The sequence below is a fragment of the Canis aureus genome, chromosome 9, assembly GCF_053574225.1.
Source record: "Canis aureus isolate CA01 chromosome 9, VMU_Caureus_v.1.0, whole genome shotgun sequence".
Classification (NCBI taxonomy): Eukaryota; Metazoa; Chordata; class Mammalia; order Carnivora; family Canidae; genus Canis; species Canis aureus.
Window position 1 is genome coordinate 43427446 of NC_135619.1, and position 24365 is coordinate 43451810.

Genomic DNA, 24365 nt, shown 5'->3' on the forward strand with positions numbered 1-24365 from the left:
ACCTTCAGCCCCGGGGTGTGATTCAGGAGACCCGGGATCGAGTCCCACATCAGGCTCCCTGCATGGAGCCTGCTTCTCCCTCTGCCTGTGTCTCTGCCTCTTTCTCTCTGTCATGAATAAATAAATAAAATCTTATTAAAAAAAAAAAAAGGAAGAGAAAAGAAGTACTATGCACATAACATTCAATCAATATCTGGCGGATGAATGAATGCTCAATAGTATGCTGTGTGTGATAATTTTATAGATTTGAATTCTCAAGGAGCTATTTAGTTGCTAATGTTACTATGACACTTGGAATGCTTGCAGTGTGTTCTCATAATCAGAATCCCTAATGTCCTCTGCTTCATGGGTGGGATAGACTGCCCGAGAGAATCCATAGAGTTTCCTCTATGGTCATCCTGTTCACCGACCAGCCGCATCAGAATTAGCTGGTATGATGGCTAGAAGTGGAAATGACAGGGTCCCAACCTTGGTATACTGATTCGAATCTGGCTTGGTGGGGAGAGGGCGCAGGGACAGGGGCGAGGGGAGGGAATTGGAAACCTGCATTTTAGCAAGCACTCCGGGTGATTTTTATGCTCATTGCTCCAGGAATGGTTAGCTGCCAAAGTGATGCACTGCTTTTTTAATTAACTATTCTTCAAATGCAACAAAGAGAGATTTATTATTTACTATATTTAAAAAATCATGTCTCATTGTCTGACCTTTCTTTGTTTTATTGCCAGTATTTAAAAGACCTAATTTGTGTGAACTTCATAATATGTAGATCAAACTTTGAATGGATCCATCTAACTTGGGGGGAGCCACATCCCCTGAGCTGAAAACATCTCAGGACCTTCTCCTGTGCCAGCTTTGTGCAGTGGTGACCTGCGCTAGCAAAAGAATCTTAGGTCTTTAGTCACCCTAAAACAAATTTCTGGAAACAAAATGCAATGTATCAAACATAAAAAGGGCAAGGAGGATAATAGAACAACCCTTTGTGCTTTTTTAAAAATGTACAATATATGTATTTTTAATGTAGGATCCATGCTCTTACCACCCAGTTTTGTCCACTCTTAACATTGCTATGCTTTCTTCAAATACGTGTTTTCATAAATAAAACACGATAGAAAAATTGTGTAGTCCTCCCTGACCCATCCTTTTTCCCTCTCTCCAAAGGTAGCTACTATACTGAATTTAGTGATTTTCTTCCCATAAATATTTGTATTTTTTTTTACTATATAATGTATTCATACACAATTTGGTTTGACATATTTTAAACTTGATGTAAATGGTATTACATGGTATGCCTTTCCCTGCAAATAGATGTGTTTGTTCAGTGATTTACCATGTTGACATATGTAGTTTCAGCTCATTTAACTTTTCTGTAGTATGGCACAGTGTGCTACAGTGTTGTGTAGTAGAGAATGGCAGGATAGTATCATTAAAAGAGTAGCAATAGTGTGCTATAGTAGCTCCGATTTTATCTATTCCTTTCTCTGATGTATATTTATGTTGTTTTTTTTTTTTTAAACGATGATGGACAATGTTGAAGTGATCATTTTTGATGAGTTTCTCTTTCTGTTGTGAGGATTTTATGTCTCTAGCAATGGACGTGTGGGCCACAGCATGTGTGAGTCTTCAGCTTCAACAGATACAACTAAATTGTCCCACAGAGAAATTGCACCAGTGCCTATAACCACTTCTTGAATATTCTAGCAAGTTTTTCCTTGCGTGGCCTCAGCTTAAAAGCAGAAAACAGATATAAGTCAAAGAAAGGAAATAGCTTTGAGAATACATTTAATGATCAGTGGAACTTACTTCACACCATTCATTTTCCAATCTGAAGGCATTTCTTCCCTGTGACCACCTCCCTTCAAATCCAATCAGGGCATATTGGTTAAGCTCCGGTGTGGAGGCATTTGGGAGTGGGGATACAAAGGCGTACATGCAAAAGGACTTTTCTGAGAGTTTAAAGAATAACCAGGAAGCTAAGACATAAACTATAGATAACAATTAATTATTTAAATAACACTTTAACAGAGAGAAAAGGTATCACTGGATAGTGCTGATTCATCGTTGAATACGTTGTGCCTGCATTAATTCTATAGGAGTTCTCAAAAGGGGGAAAGTCAGAGCCTGTGTGATTCCAATTTGCCATAGAATGGTTTCCTAGCAACCATCACTACATGGGAATCAGCTAACTCTGCTTTTTGAAGCACACTTTAGTCCCTTAGAAAAATGAGTTAAATAAATGCCAGCTTAAAGTACAATTTGACCGCGTAAAAGTACATTTGAAATATATGACTTTTGAACAAAGATCTAAAGTGGTTTCCTCTCCCAGAACCTAACAAATGTGGATGCGTGGAAGTGAAAGGAGCACCAGATTTAGGAACTTGGGCATCTAATTCTTCACAGGAGTTGGGGCTGGACACTGATGAGCAAAGAGAGAGCAGACTGACTGGGGGTGGGGCAACAGCATGTCATACACTTGAATTATGGAAGCAAGCAATTTCCTAGGCACATGTGGCCCAGAAAGTCTTAGAGACAGCTAGAAGGTGGGGAGATCAGTCATTTGGGCATGAACCCTGGAGACTCTCTTCCTATCACCAGCTTCTATTTTGTTCCCAGAAACTAGCTCTAAGGGACCAACATCATGTATTTCCCAACATAGGAAAACCAGCATTACCTGATAGCCCATTTCTATTCCTCTTACCACGCTTTATGACCTCTGATGGTGACCTTCCCAGGAAGAAGGCTCATAAGGTGTCTGTTGATGTATTTCTAGCTCACTCTGTGCTTACGGCCTTGGAGCCCAAGAGAACCTGCCAGAATAAACAGCGCAGAAGTACAGAGTTTTCAAAGCAAACTCTTTCACCTAGGACCACATCAAGGAGAAATTTCTGGGGCTCTAGATTTGGAAGAGACTTTTCATGTATCAAATATATAGAATATAAAAGAAAATAATTCGGCCTTTCTATTTGGAGTTAGAATTGTTCCCAACTTTGCCTGAAGAGGAAACTCCCCTTTTACATTCCTCCTTTGTACAAAACAAATGCTATTAGATAGTGTCAGAGATACTTGTAAGAAAAGGAATACTTTTTTCTCTAAAGCTTAGTCAATAATACTGAGAACAAAATGTAAATGAAGAGATCCTGAAAAAACTCTTATTATTCTTAAAACTATATAAGGTTTTTAAATTAAGATAAATTTAGAGTTGATACTAGAATTCTGTTAATCACAGATCACTTTGGTGCAATTTTCCAGCACTGTAATTTCTGTTGCATATCAAATGTCACTGAAAGTCTAGAAATCAATGCTATGACTGTTTGGGAAATTTATGGATAAGTATTTTTTCAACATAGTGGACTAAGTCATACAATTAACCCATTAGGTATTCTTGACATTATTTTTTGATATACCAATTCTTATTAAAAATAATTAACTTCTTTGAATGTAATTATGGAATCCTACAAATATGTAGGATTCCAGCCCCCACCAAAGCTGGTGGCTCTTTTGGTTTCTGATATCTGAATTCGGCCTATACTTGTGGATGCAGTGGTATATTGGGACTGGCTCTCTTCCCATCTTGTGTTCAGTGATATATTGGCACCTTGGAATCAGCCACGGAGCTAGTATTTATACCACTAAAAGTGGCAAACACCACAAATCAGGATTTTTATCAGAGAGCCAGTTGTTAGACATTTATCATCACATCCCTGGGCAGATGTCATCTCTGTCATTACAGTGAATAGTGAATCCTAGGCCTTCCTTTGCCATTTGCCATCCAGCTCATGTGTGCCCAAGGCATAGATAGACTTAATTTTCCTATTGTCCAAGGGAAATATAATCAGAAAGGGAGTCTACAATCACTTCTTCAAGAAACATGTTTTTTAATTAAAAAAAATTTTTTTTTTTCAAAAAGCCTCATAGAGTCCATTCCAGGATTTGTTTTGTGTGATTATCTACACCACTAAAAAACCTCTGTTTCCATGGCTAATGGAGACATCTCTGAAAAACCAATTCAATCTTCTTGAATATTCCTTATTTTTCTTTCACAATGGACCCAGCCTAATGACCAGTCTGCCTATTGGGGAGCAGCTTTGATGCAACAGCCCTTCACAGACCCCCAGAGGACCAGAATCAAAAGTGCCTTTGATTCATGCTGCTTATTAGGAGCTTAGCTCCTTTAGTGCTAAGCATACTCCCTCCTGCTGGTTAAATCCCTTGTTTTTTCCTCTTGGTTGGACTAAGTATTCATCACAGATGGGCAGTGTGCTAGGTACTGGTCTGTCGGGGAAAACAGGAAGTGGTTTTTTTTTTTTTTTTTTTTTCACTAAAGCTAGGAGGCAATCCAGCATGATAAGGATTTAATGAGAGGTTTGAAAGAGCCCAGGTGACAGGTATATGAGGAGAAACCTGTACCTGGTCCCACTGGAATGTCAAAAGTAGCTGAAACTGAGAGACCTGCAAGAAGCCTAGTGTTGTTGTTACATTTCTGTTGCTGATATATTTAAAAAAAAAAAAAAAAAAAAAAAGCAATGAAAAATGTGCTGTCATTTGGACTTTGGGGTTAAGTCCCTTTAGGCAAAATAGATATCCATCCATCTATCCATCCATCCATACCAGGATAATTTATTAAACATTATAAAATCCTAGGATCAAGTCTATTCAGGCTCTGTGGGAATCCCTTGCCTATGGGTAGACAGGGATCTGGGGGGGTAGGTGCAGTTGAAGAGGGGGAGTATCCACCTACTATAGGCTTGTTCCTCCAGGGTACTAGTTGTTGTGGAAGAACAAGAGGTCTTTTCCCATGAGAAGTTTATTTCAGAGGAGGAGCCGCCATGTCATCTGTGGTGACAGGGTGAAGATGTTGATTTTATGCCTTTTGCACATTCCACTCTCTCTAGGCCTTAAACAAAGTGTTAAAAAAGAAAAAAAATTCAAAAGGGATAAAAGGAACCATTGATACCAACTCATAAGCCCTTCTCAGATCTTCCTTCCCAGCTTCATCCTGAGTCAGTCATGTCTTTTTCTTAGGGAGGGGGAGGAATGTGTTTGCCCTCACACCTGCTGACCTACCTACCACCTTCTGGGGGTGCAGTGCTACCCCAGTCTCTCCATCCATCTGCAGTTTTATCAGTCTTTGTATTATGCTTACTGACTCAGAAAAACCCAAGCAGAAATAGTAATTTGGTGGAGGATCACGTTCCACGAATTGAGTCTCATGCTGTGTTGGTCCCATAGATGCAATTAGTTACCCAACAGCAGAAAGCTTGTTCTGCTGTTGGCAGGTACCTTGGCACATTACCCATAAAACAGATGGCTACTGGTTCCACAAATTAGATTTCCAGATGATTGTATAATTGTGTGTCAACCAGCCACTCCTGCCTTGCCCTTCCTGCCTCCCAGATAAATGAGAGTGAATCTATGTAAATGCACTGACCTCCTATCAATTAACCATTCTTGTGGGTGAGAACACAGTTGGGACAGGATCTGAGGGAGGGAAGGGGAGTCTGCTCTTTAAAAACAATGAATTAGTCCTCAGTGTAGATGTCTTCTTGACCTTTCTCTAGTCCCCATCCCAAATGTTTTCCATTTGGAAATATTCCAATGTTCAATATCCAATATTCAATGTACTGACTGGATGGCACTTGGTCTCCCTTCAATGTGCTTTGATGACCAGGTTGAGAGGGATTCCCTTGCCCCAGGTCTGCACTTCTGATTCATATTGATGTGATGCAAATAGGAATCTTTCCCTATTACTAGGGGGATGGAACAGGAGGGGCTTCCACAGAAGACATGCTCATTGGTCCTCTCCTGCCTCCATACTTCCTTCTTAGAGGTAGTAGTTCTGCTGTATGTTCTCCTTCCCACCCCAATGGCTGTTGACTAAGAAACCAATAAGGTACTCTCTCTTGAAAAATGAGGAGGGAGGGATCAGGAAACCAGACGGTATCAATGCACAGGCACCAGGGTAAAGGTCTAGGCAGTCTTGCAGAGGGCCTCAGAAAGGTGCTGACTTTAGAGTCTAGTTGGTCACCTTCTCTTTGGATTCTAGTTAATCTGAGTTTTGGAATAAGTTTTTCTTTATGTTTGCATGAATGGTTTCTATGCAGCCAAATGATTCCTCTCTGAATGTCCTCCTACTCTATTTTCTTTCCCAAAGGAAAATCACAGAAGCCATGTCATTGTCTTGGCTATGACTATCTCCCAAACCCTGAAAAGTCAGATGCTCACCCCTGTACCAGGCAAAACATTCCTGAGCCAGAACCACAATCATGTTCAATTATGAATAAGTGGGACCTCATCTGAAGGCCTTTCACCTGTGCTCTATCCACTAGAGCAGTTACATAGCCCATGACTTGGAGCCACGACGCCAATGTTCTTTCCTCTAATTGCCAAAGTGACAGTGACGAAGGAGCTGCACTTCTTGGTCTTGGTCTTGTCTACTCAGTGGTGTTTGCATCATCATACTAATTGGATTGGGTAGGAATCATACCCCTTGATTTCCTTCCTTTCCTAAGGAAGTGGTTTGGAGTAGAGAAAAGCAGTGCCTCTCATGACAGAAGTAGTTTGGGATATGACTATTCCTTCAGCAAGGATGCAACTGGGCTCAGGCTTGAGGCCTGGCTTTGGTGAAGAAGAGTACCTGGAAGTGGGCTTACAAAACACCTAGACAGCTGGAGAAGAGGTTTATCCTTTTGGTTTTGATTACTTGGTTAGATTGCTTTTGCTTATTTGTTTTCTCATATTTTTAACAAACCTGTCTGGCAGGCTGTGTGTCAGAAGCCCGTTGGACTCATTCTTCCTAAAGGGGATGGTTAGCACTGTGAATATGATGAAAGTGACCTTCCAAATTCCTTGCATATGATGCGAGGGTGAGCAGAAGAATCACTCACATTTATATACCAGGCTCTAGACTTGGGTCTAGGTCTAGATCCAAGCCATGGTCAACTCAACCAGTGGCTACTGTTAACTGTTTAGAGATGGTCCTGCTATGAACCACTGGGGAGCTGCTAGCCAGCCCGAAGAGGGACTTGGGGTGAAACAATCTCTGTTGTTATAGTGTATTTGGCCAAAGGCACACTAAGGAGTAGTGACTTTGGGTGATGAACCTGTCTCCCCCTGTAGTATATTCTTTCTGTGTGTTTGTTGACCAGCTAGCTGGCAAGTGATATCATTGTCAGGGAAGTGCTAGCCCAAGTAAGTCATCCCCTTTGGCAACAAGTGTGTGAGTTTGTGGTTTATATAAAGCAAGGCAGTAAGGTCTGGTCATAGGGAAGAGGCCAAGAAAACTGCAAAATGATCATTTCCAGATGTGTCCAATTTCAGTATAGAGTCAGCTACCTCATGCATTCAGTCAGGTGCCCCTGTGACACAAGGCTAGCTGAGTGTTCAGCAGGAATTGCTCTTGTTCTCCTGGCCTATGTTCATTTATCTACTTTAACTTTAAGCTGACCTGTTTTCTTCCTTGAAATCCCTGGGAGTTTATAAATAGATAATTATGAAATTTAAATAAGCGCACACTTATAAAATAGGAAAAAATACTAAGACTCAGACCTTAGGCCAGGTTGTAGGCTGCCACAGATCAAAAAACAGCCTTCTTTGTACTTCACACAGTGGGACTGTGTCTGATTGGGGGCAAGTGGCTTGCCCTGCTCTGCTTCTTGGTTGAACAACCACACTTGACCTTTTCTGGCACAGAAGTGCCTTTTAGCTTCACATTCATGACTCTTTGGAAGCCTAACAATTTAGAAAGGGTTATCTCTTCAACTCACTACCTGAATGAGGAACAAAATCCTAATGGTGTGATTAAAAAACATACAGCTAAGGCAAAAATTTTTCAAAGGATGAATAAATCATAAGGTATGCAGTAAATTCAGGAAAAGATGGTTTTATAGCAAAGTGTCCAAGGCCCAACCACTCTTGGCAGATGTTTACATGTAGTGGCATGCAATCATGTTGATATCTCCAAGGCTGCCTTAGGCCATTTGGTCAGGCAATGTCTATTGGGTATTTGCTTTATGAAAGGCAATAGGATTAAGAGCTGACTGGGGAAAGACAGAAAAGAATCTGAAGACCTGGTTCTTGTACTCACAGAGTTTATAATCTCATTGGGACATACCCTGAAGGTCAAATTATTAGGTAGTTCTCTGAAACCTTAAACTATGAAATATCAGGACACCAAGGGGTGTCATGGAAGAGAGGGACCAAGACAGTGAAAATCCATCCTTCTTGTTGGAGACATTTCTTAAACATATTCTGTGTTAAGATACATCCAACTAAGTCCTAGATCTAGCCACATGGATGTGAATGTCACATGAGGGTCTCTGATCTGCTTAGATCAAACCACCAATGGTGGTTTGTTAGATGTTCCATCAACATCACTTAAGGACTTTCAACCAATGAGACAATTAACCAAGAGTTCAATGTTACCAACTTCTTTTCTCTTTGAAGTCTTGTGAGGTGAGTTTCTATTCCTTGCCTCATTGTGATTGGATGGAATTATTAGTCACCAATAAGTGGTTGTCACCCTTTTACCAAGAATGTATGGGAGGTTAGCACTCTTGCTGGATATAAGGGTAATCAGATATCTGAATGTATGTGTGTGGGAGAGAGTATATGTGTATAGGGTAAAGGGTATGGATTTGAACAGTTATGTACATTTCCTGTGATGGGATAAATGACCCCAATAAAATGTGCGTGTTTTAATTTTCAACACTCATCCTCATGTGGCTTTCTATTTCTTCTGTGTTCTTGGCTGACAATTCAAGGTAGCTGGCACCACATAGGCATTGGCCTGTCAATTCTGGCCTCATGAGTCAAGCAGCCAGGTTCCCAGGAGGTTCTGTTTATTTAACCAACTGAATTCATGCTTTGCCTCTTATTTTTTAAAGTATCTTTTCATTAAGACAGCTAATCACATACATTTTCTAAAACTTTATTGCCAACTCTTAAAGATGGCTGAATTTCAGAGCAGTAATTAAGAAAACAATGAAGAACCTATGGGGTTATTATGCTAAGTGAAATAATTCAGAGAGAGGAAAACAAATACTGTGTGATTTCACTTATATATGGAATCTAAGAAACAGAACAAGTGAACAAAGACTCATAGATAGAGACCAGATTGGTGGTTGCCAGAGGGGAGGGAGGTAAGGATAAGAGATATGGGTGAAGGGGATCAGGAGGTTATAAAATACATCAGGGAGATGTACAGCATGGTAACTATAGTGAATATTTCATTGCATATTTGAAAGCTGCTAAGAAAGTAGATCTTGAAAGTTCTCACCACAAGAAAAAGAATGTGTAACTATGGATGGTGATGGATGGTACCTAGACTTATTTTGGTGATCATTGCAGTGTATACAAATAAGAAGTCATGTTGTACACTTGAAATTAACATAATGTTTTATTTCAATTATACTTTAATAATAATAAAAAAAGAACAGCAGACAGATCAGAGTAGACTTTGAGAAACAGTAAGAAAAAAAAAAAAAAAACGAACAGGGCCATGTGGTGAAACCATTTAACAAATGTTGGCATATTGGTTAGGGATACTCCCATGAAACTGGAGAGATAAATCTAGGCCATGAAGAAGGATGTATGTATCCTACAGTAGGTATGTGGAGTTTGTTACTCAGGGGAGATAAAATAAGCCATAATGGAAAAAAAATGAAGTTTGGGTTGGTTCTTGGTTTGTAGATTGATAGGATATTGAGGAAAATGAAGCTTGGACATATATGACTATAATGTTTTTAAACAAGAAATGTGATGGCGTTCCTGTATCCCTCCCCCAGAAAAAAAATATTCCTCAGGATCAAGTTGGGAGAAAGGATTGACCTAATTCTGCATAGGAGGGCCTTTGTACGGGGCAGACAGCATCTCTCTTCATCAAAGTCTATGTAATATCACCATGACTTTGTGAAGACAGTTGACCTCTAGTCAATGGAGTAGCTCTTCCAGCTCAGTGAGGACCCACAAAGGGGAAGGCCTACCAAGTTTATGTGACTGAAGTGGCAGTAAGAAAAGCCTAGAGATTAGAATAAGGGAGAAAAAAGCCTCATCACATCTTCCTAACAGATCCTTTCTGGAATGATCCTTCTAGAAATGCAAGTTGGAGTGCCAGTGATGTTACAACTTTGAGAAATAATGCTCAAACATTTAGTATCCTTTGTCCATGTTCTAGAATTCTCAAAGTGGCTACAGTTGTTATCTCACTGAACCTCAATACAAATCTATAATATGACATTATCTCTATATTGCAGGTGAGAAAACTGAGGCCCAGGGAGCTAGAAGGTGGAGCTTCCAGAACTTAAATATGAGCTCTCTTGTTCTAGGTTGGGCATTTTTCTGCTCCATCATGAACTGAGCTGCAAAAAGCCCAGAGGCAAGATGCCAACACTGAGGATTCTGGAAGCCACATTCCAGAAGAAGCTTTTGAAGAAATTGGAGATGCTTGGCCTGAAAGAGAGAAGCTTTTAGAGGTGCTCAAGAAAAAAACTTGAGCTATTGTCAAATATCTGAAACCTGTCAGATGGAAGAGGGAAGAGACTTCCTTATGGCTGTAGAGGGCAGATCTAGGACTAATTGACTGAAATTGTGTATGAAGCCAGAGGGTAAATATAAAATCATGTCTGAAAGAGTGACGAGGCTTGAGCCACAGCACCGTGTCCAGAGAGGTCAACAAAGTGATGGAACCCAGAGCAAGAGAGAGCCATCCCAGGTACCTAAGCAGGTGGCACAGAGGGTCATCAGCAGAAGGGTCTGCAGCTGGAGATTTACCTGCTTTCGTGGGCTGTCTAAAGCACCACTCCCACTCAGCTTTGATTCTCCTCCCAGTGGTTTCCACTGATGTAGGGGCTTCTCCTGAAGGGGAGCTCTGGCTGGTCAGTTTGGAAGGTTCAGAGTTCAGAGCTGACTGCAGACCACTCCTCCTTCCTGCCAGGATTGGGCAAAGCCCCTCCCAGGACAGGCCACTGTTCTTGACAGGCTCCCTTCCTCCTTCTAGCCCTTTGGGGCTTTCCTGGTCTAGGTCTGTTGGCTGATCCCAACCTGTTTGCATCTGGGGTTCATGGGACTAGCTCACCAGCTAGTTTTGTGGCCACTGCTGCCCACGGCCAGGTTTCTTGATTTTACTGGTCAGTAGCTCTGGCTGTGGGGATTTAAGAAGATCCAAAGCCTGTGCTACGCCATTGCGGCCCTCCTGCGGGGACTCTTGGGCCTGTTCGGTCTGCCTGCTTCAGCTCTTGGGGTAGGGATCTGCTAATTTAATTACAACCAACTGTCTTAGAAACCGTCACCAGCCTATAATAAATAAACACTTCTGTGAAGGGGCTTGGAGTTACAAAGTAAGTCAAGCTCTGTTAGAACATAACTTAAAGGAACTCAAGAAGATTTAAAAACAAATGCAGGAGATTTTTTCACAGTGAGTTATCATCCTGGGCTGGGTAAGATATGTCGTTTATCCACATTTTGCATTCTTCACCCCAGTAGAGAACAATTCTCACAGTTGGATGTCCAACTCAGTAATCTGTCGGTTTTGCCTGACTAAAGTCACATCATTGATTGATGCCAAATCTTGCTCAATTAAAGGTTCATTTTTCTTTTGGCCGTTGGCAAATGCAACATTGATTATGGGTTATTAGCATCCACCCCCTCAGATTTTGAATGTACGAGGAGTGTTTGCCTGCATACCAACTACTGCGGCAGCAGCGAGGCTCCCACCCGCCCTCTGTCCCGGGTGCAGGGACACCTGCCAACGTGTCTGCCTGCAGGGAGGGCGAGGTGGCATCTCAGGGCATTAGAAAAAAGGGATCTTTCCCCAGTCCCCATCTCCCTGCCGCCACCCCCTCATCTTCGGGCTGAGAAAAATGGTGGTATTTTGTGATAATATTTGGGTTCTTTAACTTGTCTAATTATTCATTTGTTGGTTTTATGCATTCAGTAAGGATTCTTGAGGAGCAGTTTGTGGGGCAGATGAAAACCGTATAGAGGCTATAGAAGGAGGAGACTGGGTGAGCCCTGTGTGAAAGCAGTCTCTGCTTCTTCGCAAAAGTTGCTGAGCAGGATATGGAAACTGTGAGCCACACCTTCCCGTCAGGGCCTTCCTCTGAGGTTTTCTGAGGAGAGAGGAGACATCAGGCTTGACGAGTTTTTTGCTCACCGTCTTCCACTTTGGGATGGTCCCCGGGCCCCTCCACATGCTCTGGTCTTGAGCTGTGCCTCTATCCATACCACGGCTGTCCAAGGATGAAAGTAGCTGCTCTTCCCCACAGGCTGAGGCCTCCATGAGGAGTATGCTGCCAGGATGGGTCTGAGGCCCAAGGCTGCTTCTGTGGGGGTTCCTCGCCCCATCCCACCCTGTCTGGATTGGGCCCATGAGTCTCCACCACCACCCAGGGCCTTTGCTTGGTAGGGCTCCTGGAACAAATGACCACAGATTTAGTGGCTTAAAATGCTATGTATTTATTATTTACATTTCTGAAGGTCAGAAGTCTCACTGGTCTAAGATCAAGGTGCTGGCACAGGGAGTTCCTTCTAGAAGCTCCAGGGGAGACTCTGGTCCCTTACCTTTTCCAGCTTCTAGAGGCCATCTGTGTTCCTTGACTCCTGACTGCCTTCCTTCATCCTCAAAGCCAGCAGGGTAGTGTCCTCTCTCTTAGTATCCTCTGCTTTTATCTTCACACCCTCTTCTCTGAATCTCCTCCCTCTCTCTTAGATGAGGACCCCTGTGACTGGATCCACCCGCGTGAACTGAATTGCCCCGTCTCCAGATTCTTAAATGAATCACATCAGCAAAGCTGCTTTGGTTGTGTAAGGTCCCATTCACAGTTCCTAGGGATTATGACGAGGACATTTTGGGGAGGCCATTCTTCCATCTGCCATACTCAGCTCCTTTGTTTAATTCTTTTTATTTATTTGGATTTTTTTCAATGTTTTATCCTGGTGAAAGACACATAAAATTGAGCATTTTAACCCTTTTTAAGCGTACAGTTCAGTGGTATTGAAGTGATTCATAATGTTGTCTGCAACTGTCTCCACCATCCATGGCCAGAAACTCTTTTCATCCCGTAAAACGGAAAGTCTACGTACCCAACTCCTTTGATCCCGACCAAAGCAGATAACTCCTCTGGTCTGGCATTCGTCAAAAATGGTAATAGCGAGAGCTAACATTTGATGAACGCTTGCCACGAAAGTCCCAGGTCACATAAGAGCTTTAGATACATTTTCTCATTTAATTCCTCCCCAGCATCTTAGTGAGAAACGTGAAGCATGAGAGATTACACAGCTCACTGAGTCACCAAACTAGGGGGCACCCGGAACAAGTGGTCCAGACGCACCCTCCAGCTGCACCCCACTTTCCTGGGAAAGGTCTGCCAGGATTCTAGGGCCCCCATAGATAAAGAGTTGTTCCTGAATGCTGCCTGCAGCCAGGGCACTTAAAGGATTTCACACGAAAGGCTGAAGATAAAACTTCTCAGAAGCCTTTGTGGCCAGTGTCAATTAACACCACTGCTCCAGGAGGTTGTTAATCAGACCCTTCTGTCTAAAACCTAATGCTGCTGAAGCAAGCAGGACTTCTCTACAAGTTACAGAATAACTGTCAAGCTTGTTAGTGGAAATTCCCCCCAGCCCTCCCCCATGTGGCTTGCTGCTGACGCTGCTGCAAAAAAATGCCTCTGCCTGCTTTTTCCAGCCATGGTTTCTAGACGGGTCTCTCATCTCATTGCTTGCTATTAGTGGTGATGGTCCTGTGGGTCTTCAGGAGTCAATTTTCTTTCTGGAGGAGAACTAGCAAATCTTCACAGGAACTCTGGCAACCCTGTAATCCAGCTGACTGCTGTGTGAAAGATCGGCCAAGAGATCAGAGTTTAGGAGAATGAAAAGGGCTCGCAGCCACTTGCCCTGAAGAACATGAGCCCGTGGAGAATCCAGGAAATGAAAATAAAATGCCCAGTTTGAATAGGGAGCCAACGAGACAAATCTTGTCTACGGTTTGGTGTTAAATGATGCCCTTAATCCCCTGCTCTTGGGACCTGGTATCTCTGCTGAACTTTGATCAGCCTTGGCTCAGAGTCTTTGCCTTCCCTGCACTGATGTTCAGGGCTGTTTGCAGGCACAGTAAATATTTGTCCTGTCAAATGGCATTTGGCTCTTCACATGTCTTGTTTAAGAGATAAATGTCAGGGATTTCTTCTCTCTCTCTCTCCTCTCTCTCTCTCTCTTTAGTGGGGATCACAAGGAGATATACGTACATTAATATCATTTCTACTTCCCTACCAACTGTAAGCCACAGATAAAGACTTATATCATCAGAGTTCTCATCTCCTGATTGGGTTTGTGTCAAGTAAAAGTGAAGTCACCCCCGCCTCAGTGATATACGTGTTATCAAGAGCACAGCCTGTTCCAGACCAGAAGCAATTTCGTTCTGACATGTCTCTGTTATTAAAAAGTTAAGGAAAGTAGAGAAGGGAATACAAAGATTAGATCTTTCAAAGATGAAACTACAAAGTTAATGGCACTGGGCCATCTGTTTGGAGAGGTGAGGAAATCTACAGTGACTGGGATTTCAGGAGGAGGAGATACAGGGAATCTACAGAAAGGAAAAAAGGAAGGAAAGAAGAAAAAAAAAAAGACCACTTTTGCCCTATAGATATTATGTAAAGATTACAGGGATAAAGAGTTATAATCAGTTAGGAAGGAGCAAAAGCATTGGGGTAATGGAAGACCATCCCCTTTATCCCCGCCACAAATTAAAAGAACATGACTGGAAATGACGACTTCATACTTTCCTAACTGCACATTTATAAATGGCAAAGGATGCATGGCAAAGTTAGTAAGAGGTCTTTTTGTATGTGCTTTTGGGCAACTGGGACAATGATTCTGATTGACCTTTGGGAACTTTTTTTAGTTGAGGAAGGAGGTGTGGTGAGAAGCAGTAAGGAAATGTACTAATCCTGGAGGAGGGGGTTATGTGCTTGCAATAGTTGTACTTTGCCCACTGCCACTGGGGAGAGAGTCACATAACAGTAATCATCACTCTTGTGACGCTTATGTGCCCTCACTCTGCAACTAGTCCCCTCATTAAACTCCCTTTCATCACCCTCTTGGAGTGTTCCGGTTTCTTCCAGGATCCTAATCTATACCAAAGGCTGTGCTGAAGAAGAGACTTTGAATTAGAAACTAACCAAGGGAAAGAATTGGTGGTGGGGAGAGGGTCCCAAATAGAACATGTTCAAATCCTGTTGGCTAGAGTGAGCCAGACATATTTAAGAAACTAGAATGAGGCTGGGGAGGTAGGTCAGGACCCAGGGCCTGGTGTACAGCTGTGTAGGCTGAGTACTGCACAACTTCAAGGGTAGTCTTCATCCAGAAGGCTGATGTGAGTGGTAGCCTCTGAATTTGGACAATGTGGTAGCCCAACTGGGGCCAGTTCTCGCTGAATCTTAAAAGCCAAAATAAATAATTTACTCAAGTATTTGAATCTGGATTCTAAGAGCAATGGAAAATCATTGATGAACTTTTAAAAGGGTGAGTGTGCATGTGTTTACATGCATTTACCTGTGTTAGTATGTGGGGAGGGGATCAGATTTACACTATAGAACATTTCATTAGGCTTTTATTTTTCAAATATTCAATAGCCACTTGGGGGAAAGGATGTGCGGGGAAGACTGATGAAAAGGTCAATACTGTTGACCAGGTGAAATATGATGTTGGCTCAGAATGATAGCAGGAAGATGGAAGGAAATGGACACACTTAGGACCTATTTAGCAGATAAGCTCAGGAGTACCTGTTGGTGGGTTAGATGTAGAGGGCAGGAGAGGAGGAGATGTGTATGGATCCGGATTAATTCTGGCTGCTGCAGCTTATTAAAGGATAGTCCCAATCCTGAGCTAGGGTGCACCATCAGGACCAACTGGAGGACTAGGCTGAGAGGTCAACTGACTTGAGACATCCAAGGGAGTCTCTAAAGTATGAAATGCTACTCAGAGATTACATGAGATGAGAATGGAAAACTGTCTGCTGTGTTTAGCAACTTGCAGATCATTACTAGCCTTTGTGTGCATTGTCTGGGTGGAGGAAAGAACCGGATCTGGGGTGACTGAGAATGAGATGTTAACAAAAGCAGCCAGGTTTCCAGATCCTTAGTTTTGCCAGGGCGGAGAGACGGAGGGTGTCCGTTGGAGGAGAAGGAGGGTGTTGAGTGAGAGCTTGTTCTTTTTAATGGGAGAGCACTTATGGGGGAATCCAATTGGAATACAGAGATTGCATGTACAGAAGAGACAAGAGATCACTGAAACTTAAAATTAAGTCCTCCTGCTGGGCAGTGACTGAGCTGGGTTTGAGCCCAGGGTTTTGCTGGTAGCACACAAAGCCCAAGCTCCTCCTTTAGGCCACACTGCATCTGCCAGGGCAAGTCTCAACTGCAGGTGTGGGATTTGTATGTCTGGGGGACTTCACTGGAGGTTGTGATCAATAGGCCCCTTCTTGTCCCTGTAGGATGACATCTCCCCACCACCACCACCACCACAAACCCTCCCTGAGCAGTCTCAAACTCTTCTAAGATGCAATTATCAAGAACCACAAGGCGGGGGATGTCTAGGTGGCTCAGTGGTTGAATGTCTGCCTTTGGCTCCCCTGCAGGGAGCCTGCTTGTCCCTCAGCCTGTCTCTGTCTCTTTCTGTGTGTCTCTATGAATAAATACATGAAAAAAAAAATAACCCACAAGGCCAGCCCTCAGAGAACACTGATCATAGTCCTACTAACTCAGCAATGATTAAGACCCCCTGTTCCCCAATCTGTTCCTGGTTTGCCATCCTGGGATGTCAGCATTTACCCAGAGCCCCCCTGGTTGCAGGACACAGCAGCTAAAACCACAGGGGCTGACAAAAACAATGGGAGTCACAGTGACTGCTTTTGCTGAGCCTTACTTTGGGACTTTGTCCACACTAGAGACAGGCTCATTTTTCACTAACACAAGTTGTACTTGTTTTGCTCCATCTGCTGAGAAATAATTTCCTCGGGAAGAGACTGGGACCCAGACTTGAATATTTGGCTTAGGGTAGGTCTGGTCCTTGAATGCCCTATGATGTCTGCTTCTCCCACTTCCCAGTTACTGCGGAGGCTGGGGAAGGACTCATGCTCTCTGCACAAGGAGCAGTTAAAGCTGGATTTGGAGCCTGGTTGGCTCAGGGCCTCTGGGATTTAGACCCATCCAGGCTGGACTCCTCCTGTTTCCTTTGTGGTCTCTCTTGTACCTTTCCAATTTGAATTTGTTTAAAATTGTCACTAGATTGTACAACCTTGCTTCAAAAGACTTTTTCCATTGTGAAATAAAGAGTCTTTAAAATATGTAAATGCTTATGCAAAATGTGCCTTCCCACCACCAATTCCTCCTTCCTATCCCAGTCCTGCCGCTCAGACTGCAGTGGTTCAGAGGATAGATGAGGTCACAGAGGAGCAGGAATCTGGGGCAGATGTTTCCATGACTACCACTTACTGAGCACTTACTCTGTGCTAGGAAATATGCCAAGCCCATTACATGCATTATCTCATTTTCCTTCACAACAACTCTTAGGGTTAGATTATTATTATTATTATTTTATTTTAACAGAGGGATTGAGTAACTTGTTCGAGAACACATAGCTTCTGGCAGGGCCAGGGTTGTAAGCGTGGCTCACATAACTGAAATCCAATACCCGTGAGCGCAGTGCTTTCTAGTCAGATGTCTCCTCAGCCAGGTATGAGGATGGTGGTGTTGGAGGGTTGAAGATCCAAAAGGGGAAGGTTTGAGTCATCTGGGTGTGACTGCCTTAGGAGAGCAGGCCTCAGACCTACTACCATATTTTGAGTAATGGAAAGGCAGACTCCGAGGTCAGAAACGGGTTCGAATATCGCTTGGGCACTCAGGACTGGGGAGTTCCAGGCAAGCCGAGTATGCAACCTCAGCCTGTTCCTCACCTATCAATGGTAAGAACAATACTAATATCCAACAAATCCCTCCACCTATCTGCTTCTCATGTTCTATTCCTTATTTCTAGGATATAAATGAGTGCATGGCACTTAAGAAGTGCCACTGAAATGGTGGATATTATTTTCAATTTACTCATTCATTTATTTAACAGACGTTTATTGAGTGACTATTCAGTTATTTTACCCCACAAGCACAGTACATAGGGCTTAAGAGTTTTTCAAGCACCTGCAAGAATGTTTGATGCCTAAAATACAATTATTAGTTCCAACACAGAAAGCAACTTCCTGTAGATTCAAAATTAATAAATGTTAACATTGAGTGTGTCTACTAAACTAACATTATTACATCAGCCAGCTGACTGTGGACAATTTAACTCTTTTCCAATCATGTATAAATAATAAATATAATCATTTACAGCACAAGAACAAAGTAAAGAATTTAACGTTAACAGATAATTTTTTTAAAGATAAAACCATGACTGTCATATAAATATATATATGTCATATATAAATATATGTCAGATATTTAATTTATTAACTAATAAGGAAATCTGCAAGATGTTACAACTGCCTCAAAGGAGAATTCCAAGAGCAGAGACAAACGTAGTCCATGAAATGAACGCACAGATACTTACAAAACTGTTTTTTCCATACTAGTGGTGGGGAAGGGATCACCTGTTCCTCCATCAGATAGAATGAATTTGCGTGTTTATAGACAATAATTATTTGTCTTGTTATTATTTTAAAAGATAACAGAATTGTAAAAATAGAATCTAAGACGATGAAAGGTTTAAATTTCATAGAATCAGATAAGCCAAAATGGTATGCTCTGGATGACACATAGTTTGCCAATGAATACTGCCAGCAATTTTTTTTTTTTGGTACTCTTTTTCTTTTTTTCTCTTTCTTTCTTTCTTTCTTTCTTTCTTTCTTTCTTTCTTTCTTTCTTTCTTCTTTCTTTCTTTCTCTTTCTTCTTTCTTTCTTTTTCCTTTCTTTCTTTCTTTTTCTTTCTCTCTCTCTCTTTCTCTCTCTCTCACTCTCCCTCCCTCCTTCCCTCCCTCCCTCCCTCCCTCCCTCCGTCCCTCCCTTCTTTCCTTCCTTTCTTCCTTTCAGATTTATTTACTTATTTGGGAGAAAGAGAGAGAGTACACATGAGTAGGGGTGAGGGAGAGGTGCACACAGGAAAAGGGAGAGAAAGTCCCATCCTAAGCAGATCCTGCTGAGTGTGGAGCCCAACTTGGGGCTCAATCTCACAACCCTCAGATCACAACCTGAGCTGAAACCAAGAGTCAGATGCTAAACTGACTGGGACACCCAGGTGCCCCTCTTTGGTACATTTCAAAGTCTGTCACAATTTTTCTTTTTAAAAAAAAAATATTTATTTATTCATGAGATAGAGAGAGAGGCAGAGACACAGGCAGAGGGAGAAGCAGGCTCCATGCAGGGAGCCTGATGTGGGACTCGATCCCAGAACCTCAGGATCACACCCTGGGCCAAAGGCAGGCACTAAACTGATGAGCCACCCAGGGATTCCCCTGTCACAATTTTTTTCTGATAGTCTCTCTTCATTTCTCATGATTATAGAATCTCAAGGAAAGATTGTTCTTGACCACAAAATAAAATTGATTTCTTTTTCTTTTTTCTTCTTAAATTTATTTTGAGACTGAGAGCACATGAAAGCAGGGGGAGGGACAGAAGGAGAGAGAATCTCAAGCAGACTCCACATTGAGTGTGAAGCCTGACATGGGGCTTGATTCATGACCCTGAGATCATGACCTGAGCTGAAACCAAGAGTGTTGCTTATCCAACTGAGCCATCCAGGTATACCAAGATTGATTTCAATTAAGTTTGGCTTGATTGGCTTGATTGTTTACATAAATGCAGCAAGGATATTCATAAACATATAGGCTTCCTTAAGTTTGCTTTGTAAATCTTGAGCTATATAGTATTGAACAACTGCTAATGTCATAAAATTAACTTCTGTCTGAGAATTTTCAAAAGAAATCTCAGATGGATTTTTTTTTTAAATTTATTTATGATAGTCACACAGAGAGAGAGAGAGAGAGAGGCAGAGACATAGGCAGAGGGAGAAGCAGGCTCCATGCACCAGGAGCCTGACGTGGGATTCGATCCCGGGTCTCCAGGATCGTGCCCTGGGCCAAAGGCAGGCGCTAAACCGCTGCGCCACCCAGGGATCCCTCAGATGGATTTAAAAGCCTCTACTACTTATTATTTTGAGACTAGGAAACCAGTTCTAAGAAATGGTCTCCACTGAATTTTACTGCTATACCTATGAATTTAGGTGAATTCTTCTCTTCTTAAGTTCCCTAAATATCCTATAGTTCCTGGTCTGCTAGAAGTGCCCTTCCTAACCACCTGAAAGGCTTGGGAGCCTGCCAGCCAGGAGCCAGGCTAGCTTTCCTGAGTTTTGGAGTTCTGTAAGTACAGCTAAAACAAAGTGGTGGGCATATCTGACTAAATGACCCTTCAGATAAGGCCCATATTGCATAATCAATGTGTGCAATTATATCCTGGTAAAAAGGAAGGCTGCAAACTATTCAAATAACTGTATTGCCATGAAAAGTGAGGAGATTCTTTAGTGTTTCTGAGTTCTGGGGACCCAGTGAGAATCAGATATCACTTAAAATCTGTTTCTTTTTTTTTTTTAATAGATTTTATTCATTTATTCACAAGAAACACAGAGAGAGGAAGAGACATAGGCAGAGGGAGAAGCAGGCTCCCTGCAGGGACTCAATACAGGACTCAATCTCTGGACCCTGGGATCACGAGGAAAGCCAAAGGCAGACACTCAACCACTGAGCCACCCAGGTGCCCCACTTAAAATCTGTTTCTGTTTACAAAAGCAGAATTTACTGAATTGTGTTATAGAAGTGTAAAAGGAAAGAGAAATGGCTTTCTTATAGATCTGGAAGATAATTTTTTTTTAAATGAGCAGTATTCCAGATAACCATAATAAAATTTCCCTTTTTGGTTTATTTAGTCTGATAGTTAATTCTTGTTCTACTGGATCTTGGGAACTGAAAAGAGTTTTGTAAACCTTGACTCGGATCACTGATACAGTCTGAAAGTTATCTAAGGGATGTCACTTCTTAAGTCTGCACCTAAGAGTCTGTTATTTGAAATGTCCATCAATTGAAGGACCTGGTAAAGTCCTTTTCAATGAGACTCTGAGACTGGCCTTTGTTCAAGACATAAGTCTGACCCTTCCCTCATAGCATCACCTCAGAGATGAGATTAGCTTAAAACAAAAACTGTTTGTAGATAACAAAGATTCAGAATGGCTGTGGTTAATTTATCACTGATAATTTTGAAATGAAGAAGATCTCATGATAAGCAAAACAAAGATAATAAAATCATTTAAAAAATTTAGACAACCATCTCTAAGCTAAGCTTCTTTCCAAAGAAACCAGTGAATACTGCATTTGGTTTATCAAAATGTATGAATATAATTTTGTAAAGGAAAAGAATCTTGAGATAGAGCATATAGTAATCCTGAGACATAATATACACAATTTACCAAGAGTGCACCAAAAATATCAAGTAAAGAGTGTCAGTAAATCTGGATCTTATTTTTATAAAAAATATAAATGAGCATTTACATTGCCATTCATTTACCATATTCCATGGGTAATATTCAATGATGTACATTTCTGACTGAGAACCAATGGCCTAGAAGCCTCTAGATTCAAATTAAAGAAATAAAGTTTGACTAAGTATTTCAAATAATACCTATTTATGACTGATAACCCCATACTGCTGTGGCCTTCATATATTAGGCAAAGCATCTCCAGGACACTAATAAATATAGGAAAACTTGAAAGAAACTATTTCTTAAGAGTTTTGATCAGTGTTTTCACTGGGGCCAAAACATATTATAGGAATCCAGAACACTGACATATTTCCAGGGATGTCCCACAAAGCATACACTTTTTAAAGTATTTATTAAATAAAATATCATTTTATTTATACCAATTTAACCCAGGGCAGGCTGAGTGTCTCTGCTGACAGTTCTTCCCAAAAAACTCTCACCATAGTCACATATCAAACAAACCTAATTATTTGTAGGACTTTTCTTTTTATAAAGTAAAAAAAAAAAAAAAAAAATTGTGAGTTTTTCTAAGGGTTCTCTGGAAAATCTCAAAGATGGCTTTAAGTGTAGAAAACATCCTGACAGTTTTGATTTTTTTCTACATTTAGGATCTCATTTTGAGGAGGCACAATTTACAAAAGTTGTCAGAGGAGTTTAGACAACTGATTAAAATAGGCTCATAGATGTCTGAGAAATATTATTTGATTTCCTACTTAATCAAAGTGACAATAAATATTTTAAAAAATATACATGGATGACACTGCAATTAGAAAGAACCTTACTTTCATAAAAAGGAAAATTTGTTCTTTTTTTCTCTTTAAATAATCAAAAACATAATAAAGTCCACATAAAACAGAAAATTATTCCAGTAAGATGCAAAATCTTTTCTCTCTAGGTGATTTACATAGAAAATGAAAAAAATTTCACCATTCACATAGTAAACAAAGGCATTCTCAATAAACCAGGTAAGCAAACGCATCAAAACAGAGTGAAATTTGCTATGATTTTAACATATTTCATAACTTCTTTTAAGATTCAGGTATTATTAGCAAAGCTAAATAGAATTCACATTCTGAATTTTTCGTTTCATTATCTTCTTTCATATTCTGGAAGAAGTTGACACTTCGCATTATAATAGATCTTAGGAGATCAAAACAAAATGTTTTATAATTCTGAGATGTCATTTATGTAAACATGCAATTTGTTCATTACTACCCTCCTCAAATTAAATAATAGACCAGTATCCTTAAAATTCTCAGTTTTAATTGCTAATATGATATTGATAGTTATACCCACATATGCAGAAGCCCTTTGGGGTCCTCAACAAGTCTGAAGAGTAGAATGATCTGGAGACCAACAAACTGAGGATTGATTCTTTAGGATAAAACTACTCTTTTTCTTTGAAAAATCAAAGTATTTATGCAATTGGATTTCTCTGTCACTATTGCTCCTAAGTGTAGGTGCAACTACACATATTATAACTTTTAATAAAAAGCAACTAACTTCTCATTCATAGAGAAAAGTGGGTATGTGGTGATAATTGAGAACTTTGCCATATGCCAGCATGACAGCAAGCTAGAAAAGCTCATGAATGAAAAACTTTTATGTAGCCATGCATTTCTCTTTTATATGTTCTTAAGGTAGCAAAAATAAATATGCACACTAACATGACCCATAGATATAGTCCCTCTAGAGCATATAATTCATTATATGTTTCAGCATTTTATCTTATTTTAGGAATTATCTAGATATTCAATGACTATCCATTCATTAACTCAATTTAATACCGCTCAGGGTTTTAAGCTACCTAGGAATCTTGGAAGTCATCTTTATGCCAACATGCTACAGAACAATTTTTCTTGAAATAAAATTATGAAAATCATAATTCAATTTTGTTGAACACAAATTCACATTTTATAAGAGTATTGTTAGTTTATTTAATCAGTAACCTGTATAACCATACGAAAAATACACCCAAATAGAATGAAATGTATGCTTTTATTATCAACACTGGAAGATCAAAGAGGGCATGACTGTCCTATTAAACCATACATATTAAATTAGTTTTATTTGCCAAATGTTTACCTTAATTATATGAACTTGGTTTCTTAAAATATCTTTGAATTAGTTTCTTTCAGGATTTTTTTCTTAGTGTAGCACGTTTAAAGAATTAGAAATTCAATCCTCTCATATTAAAATTTTAAGAGTATTTGATTTATATAAGCACTTACTTTTCTCTTTAAGTCAATCAGAACAGAGATTCTTTAAAATAATTGATAATGTAATTTATAAAGACTGTCTCAAGGTAAAAATATATCACACTTACAGGAGTTAAAAGTCTGAACAATGGACACATCAACATATAGACACAAAGTAAGCTTAGAACTTCAAGTCTGTAGTTTTTGCCACGTTGAGACATAACATGCATAGAAACACAAACACTGGGGCATCTGCATGGCTCAGTCAGTTAAGCATTTGCCTTTGGCTCAGGTCATGATCTTGGGGTCCTGGGATCGAGCTCCACATCAGGCTCCATGTTGAGCATGGAGTCTGCTTCTACCTCTCCCCTGCTCGTGCTATCTCTCTCTCTCTCTCTCAAATAAATAAAATCAATAGAAAGAAAGAAAGAAAGAAAGAAAGAGAGAGAGAGAGAGAGAGAAAGAAAGAAAGAAAGAAAGAAAGAAAGAAAGAAAGAAAGAAAAAGAAAGAAAGAAAGAAGAAGAAGAAAGAAAAGAAAGAAAGACAAACATTCATTGGTCTAGATATTGAAGAGCTGTTTTCCTTCTTGGTGGGTGCAA

The 24365-nt window shown here is 40.7% G+C and overlaps 1 long non-coding RNA gene across 17 annotated transcripts in view; it reads left to right on the plus strand.

Moving 5' to 3' along the window:
• Positions 1-312: 312 nt before the first annotated feature.
• LOC144320747 (uncharacterized) overlaps positions 313-24365 on the plus strand; it is a 37583-nt gene continuing 13530 nt past the window's right edge. For 2 of the 17 annotated variants that reach the window (XR_013386353.1, XR_013386357.1), the window contains exons 1-6: positions 313-431; positions 10248-10705; positions 13679-17953; positions 19620-19778; positions 20630-20786; positions 22463-22532. This is a non-coding gene — a long non-coding RNA (uncharacterized LOC144320747). The other 15 variants (XR_013386359.1, XR_013386362.1, XR_013386358.1 and 12 more) reach the window with 12 other exon arrangements.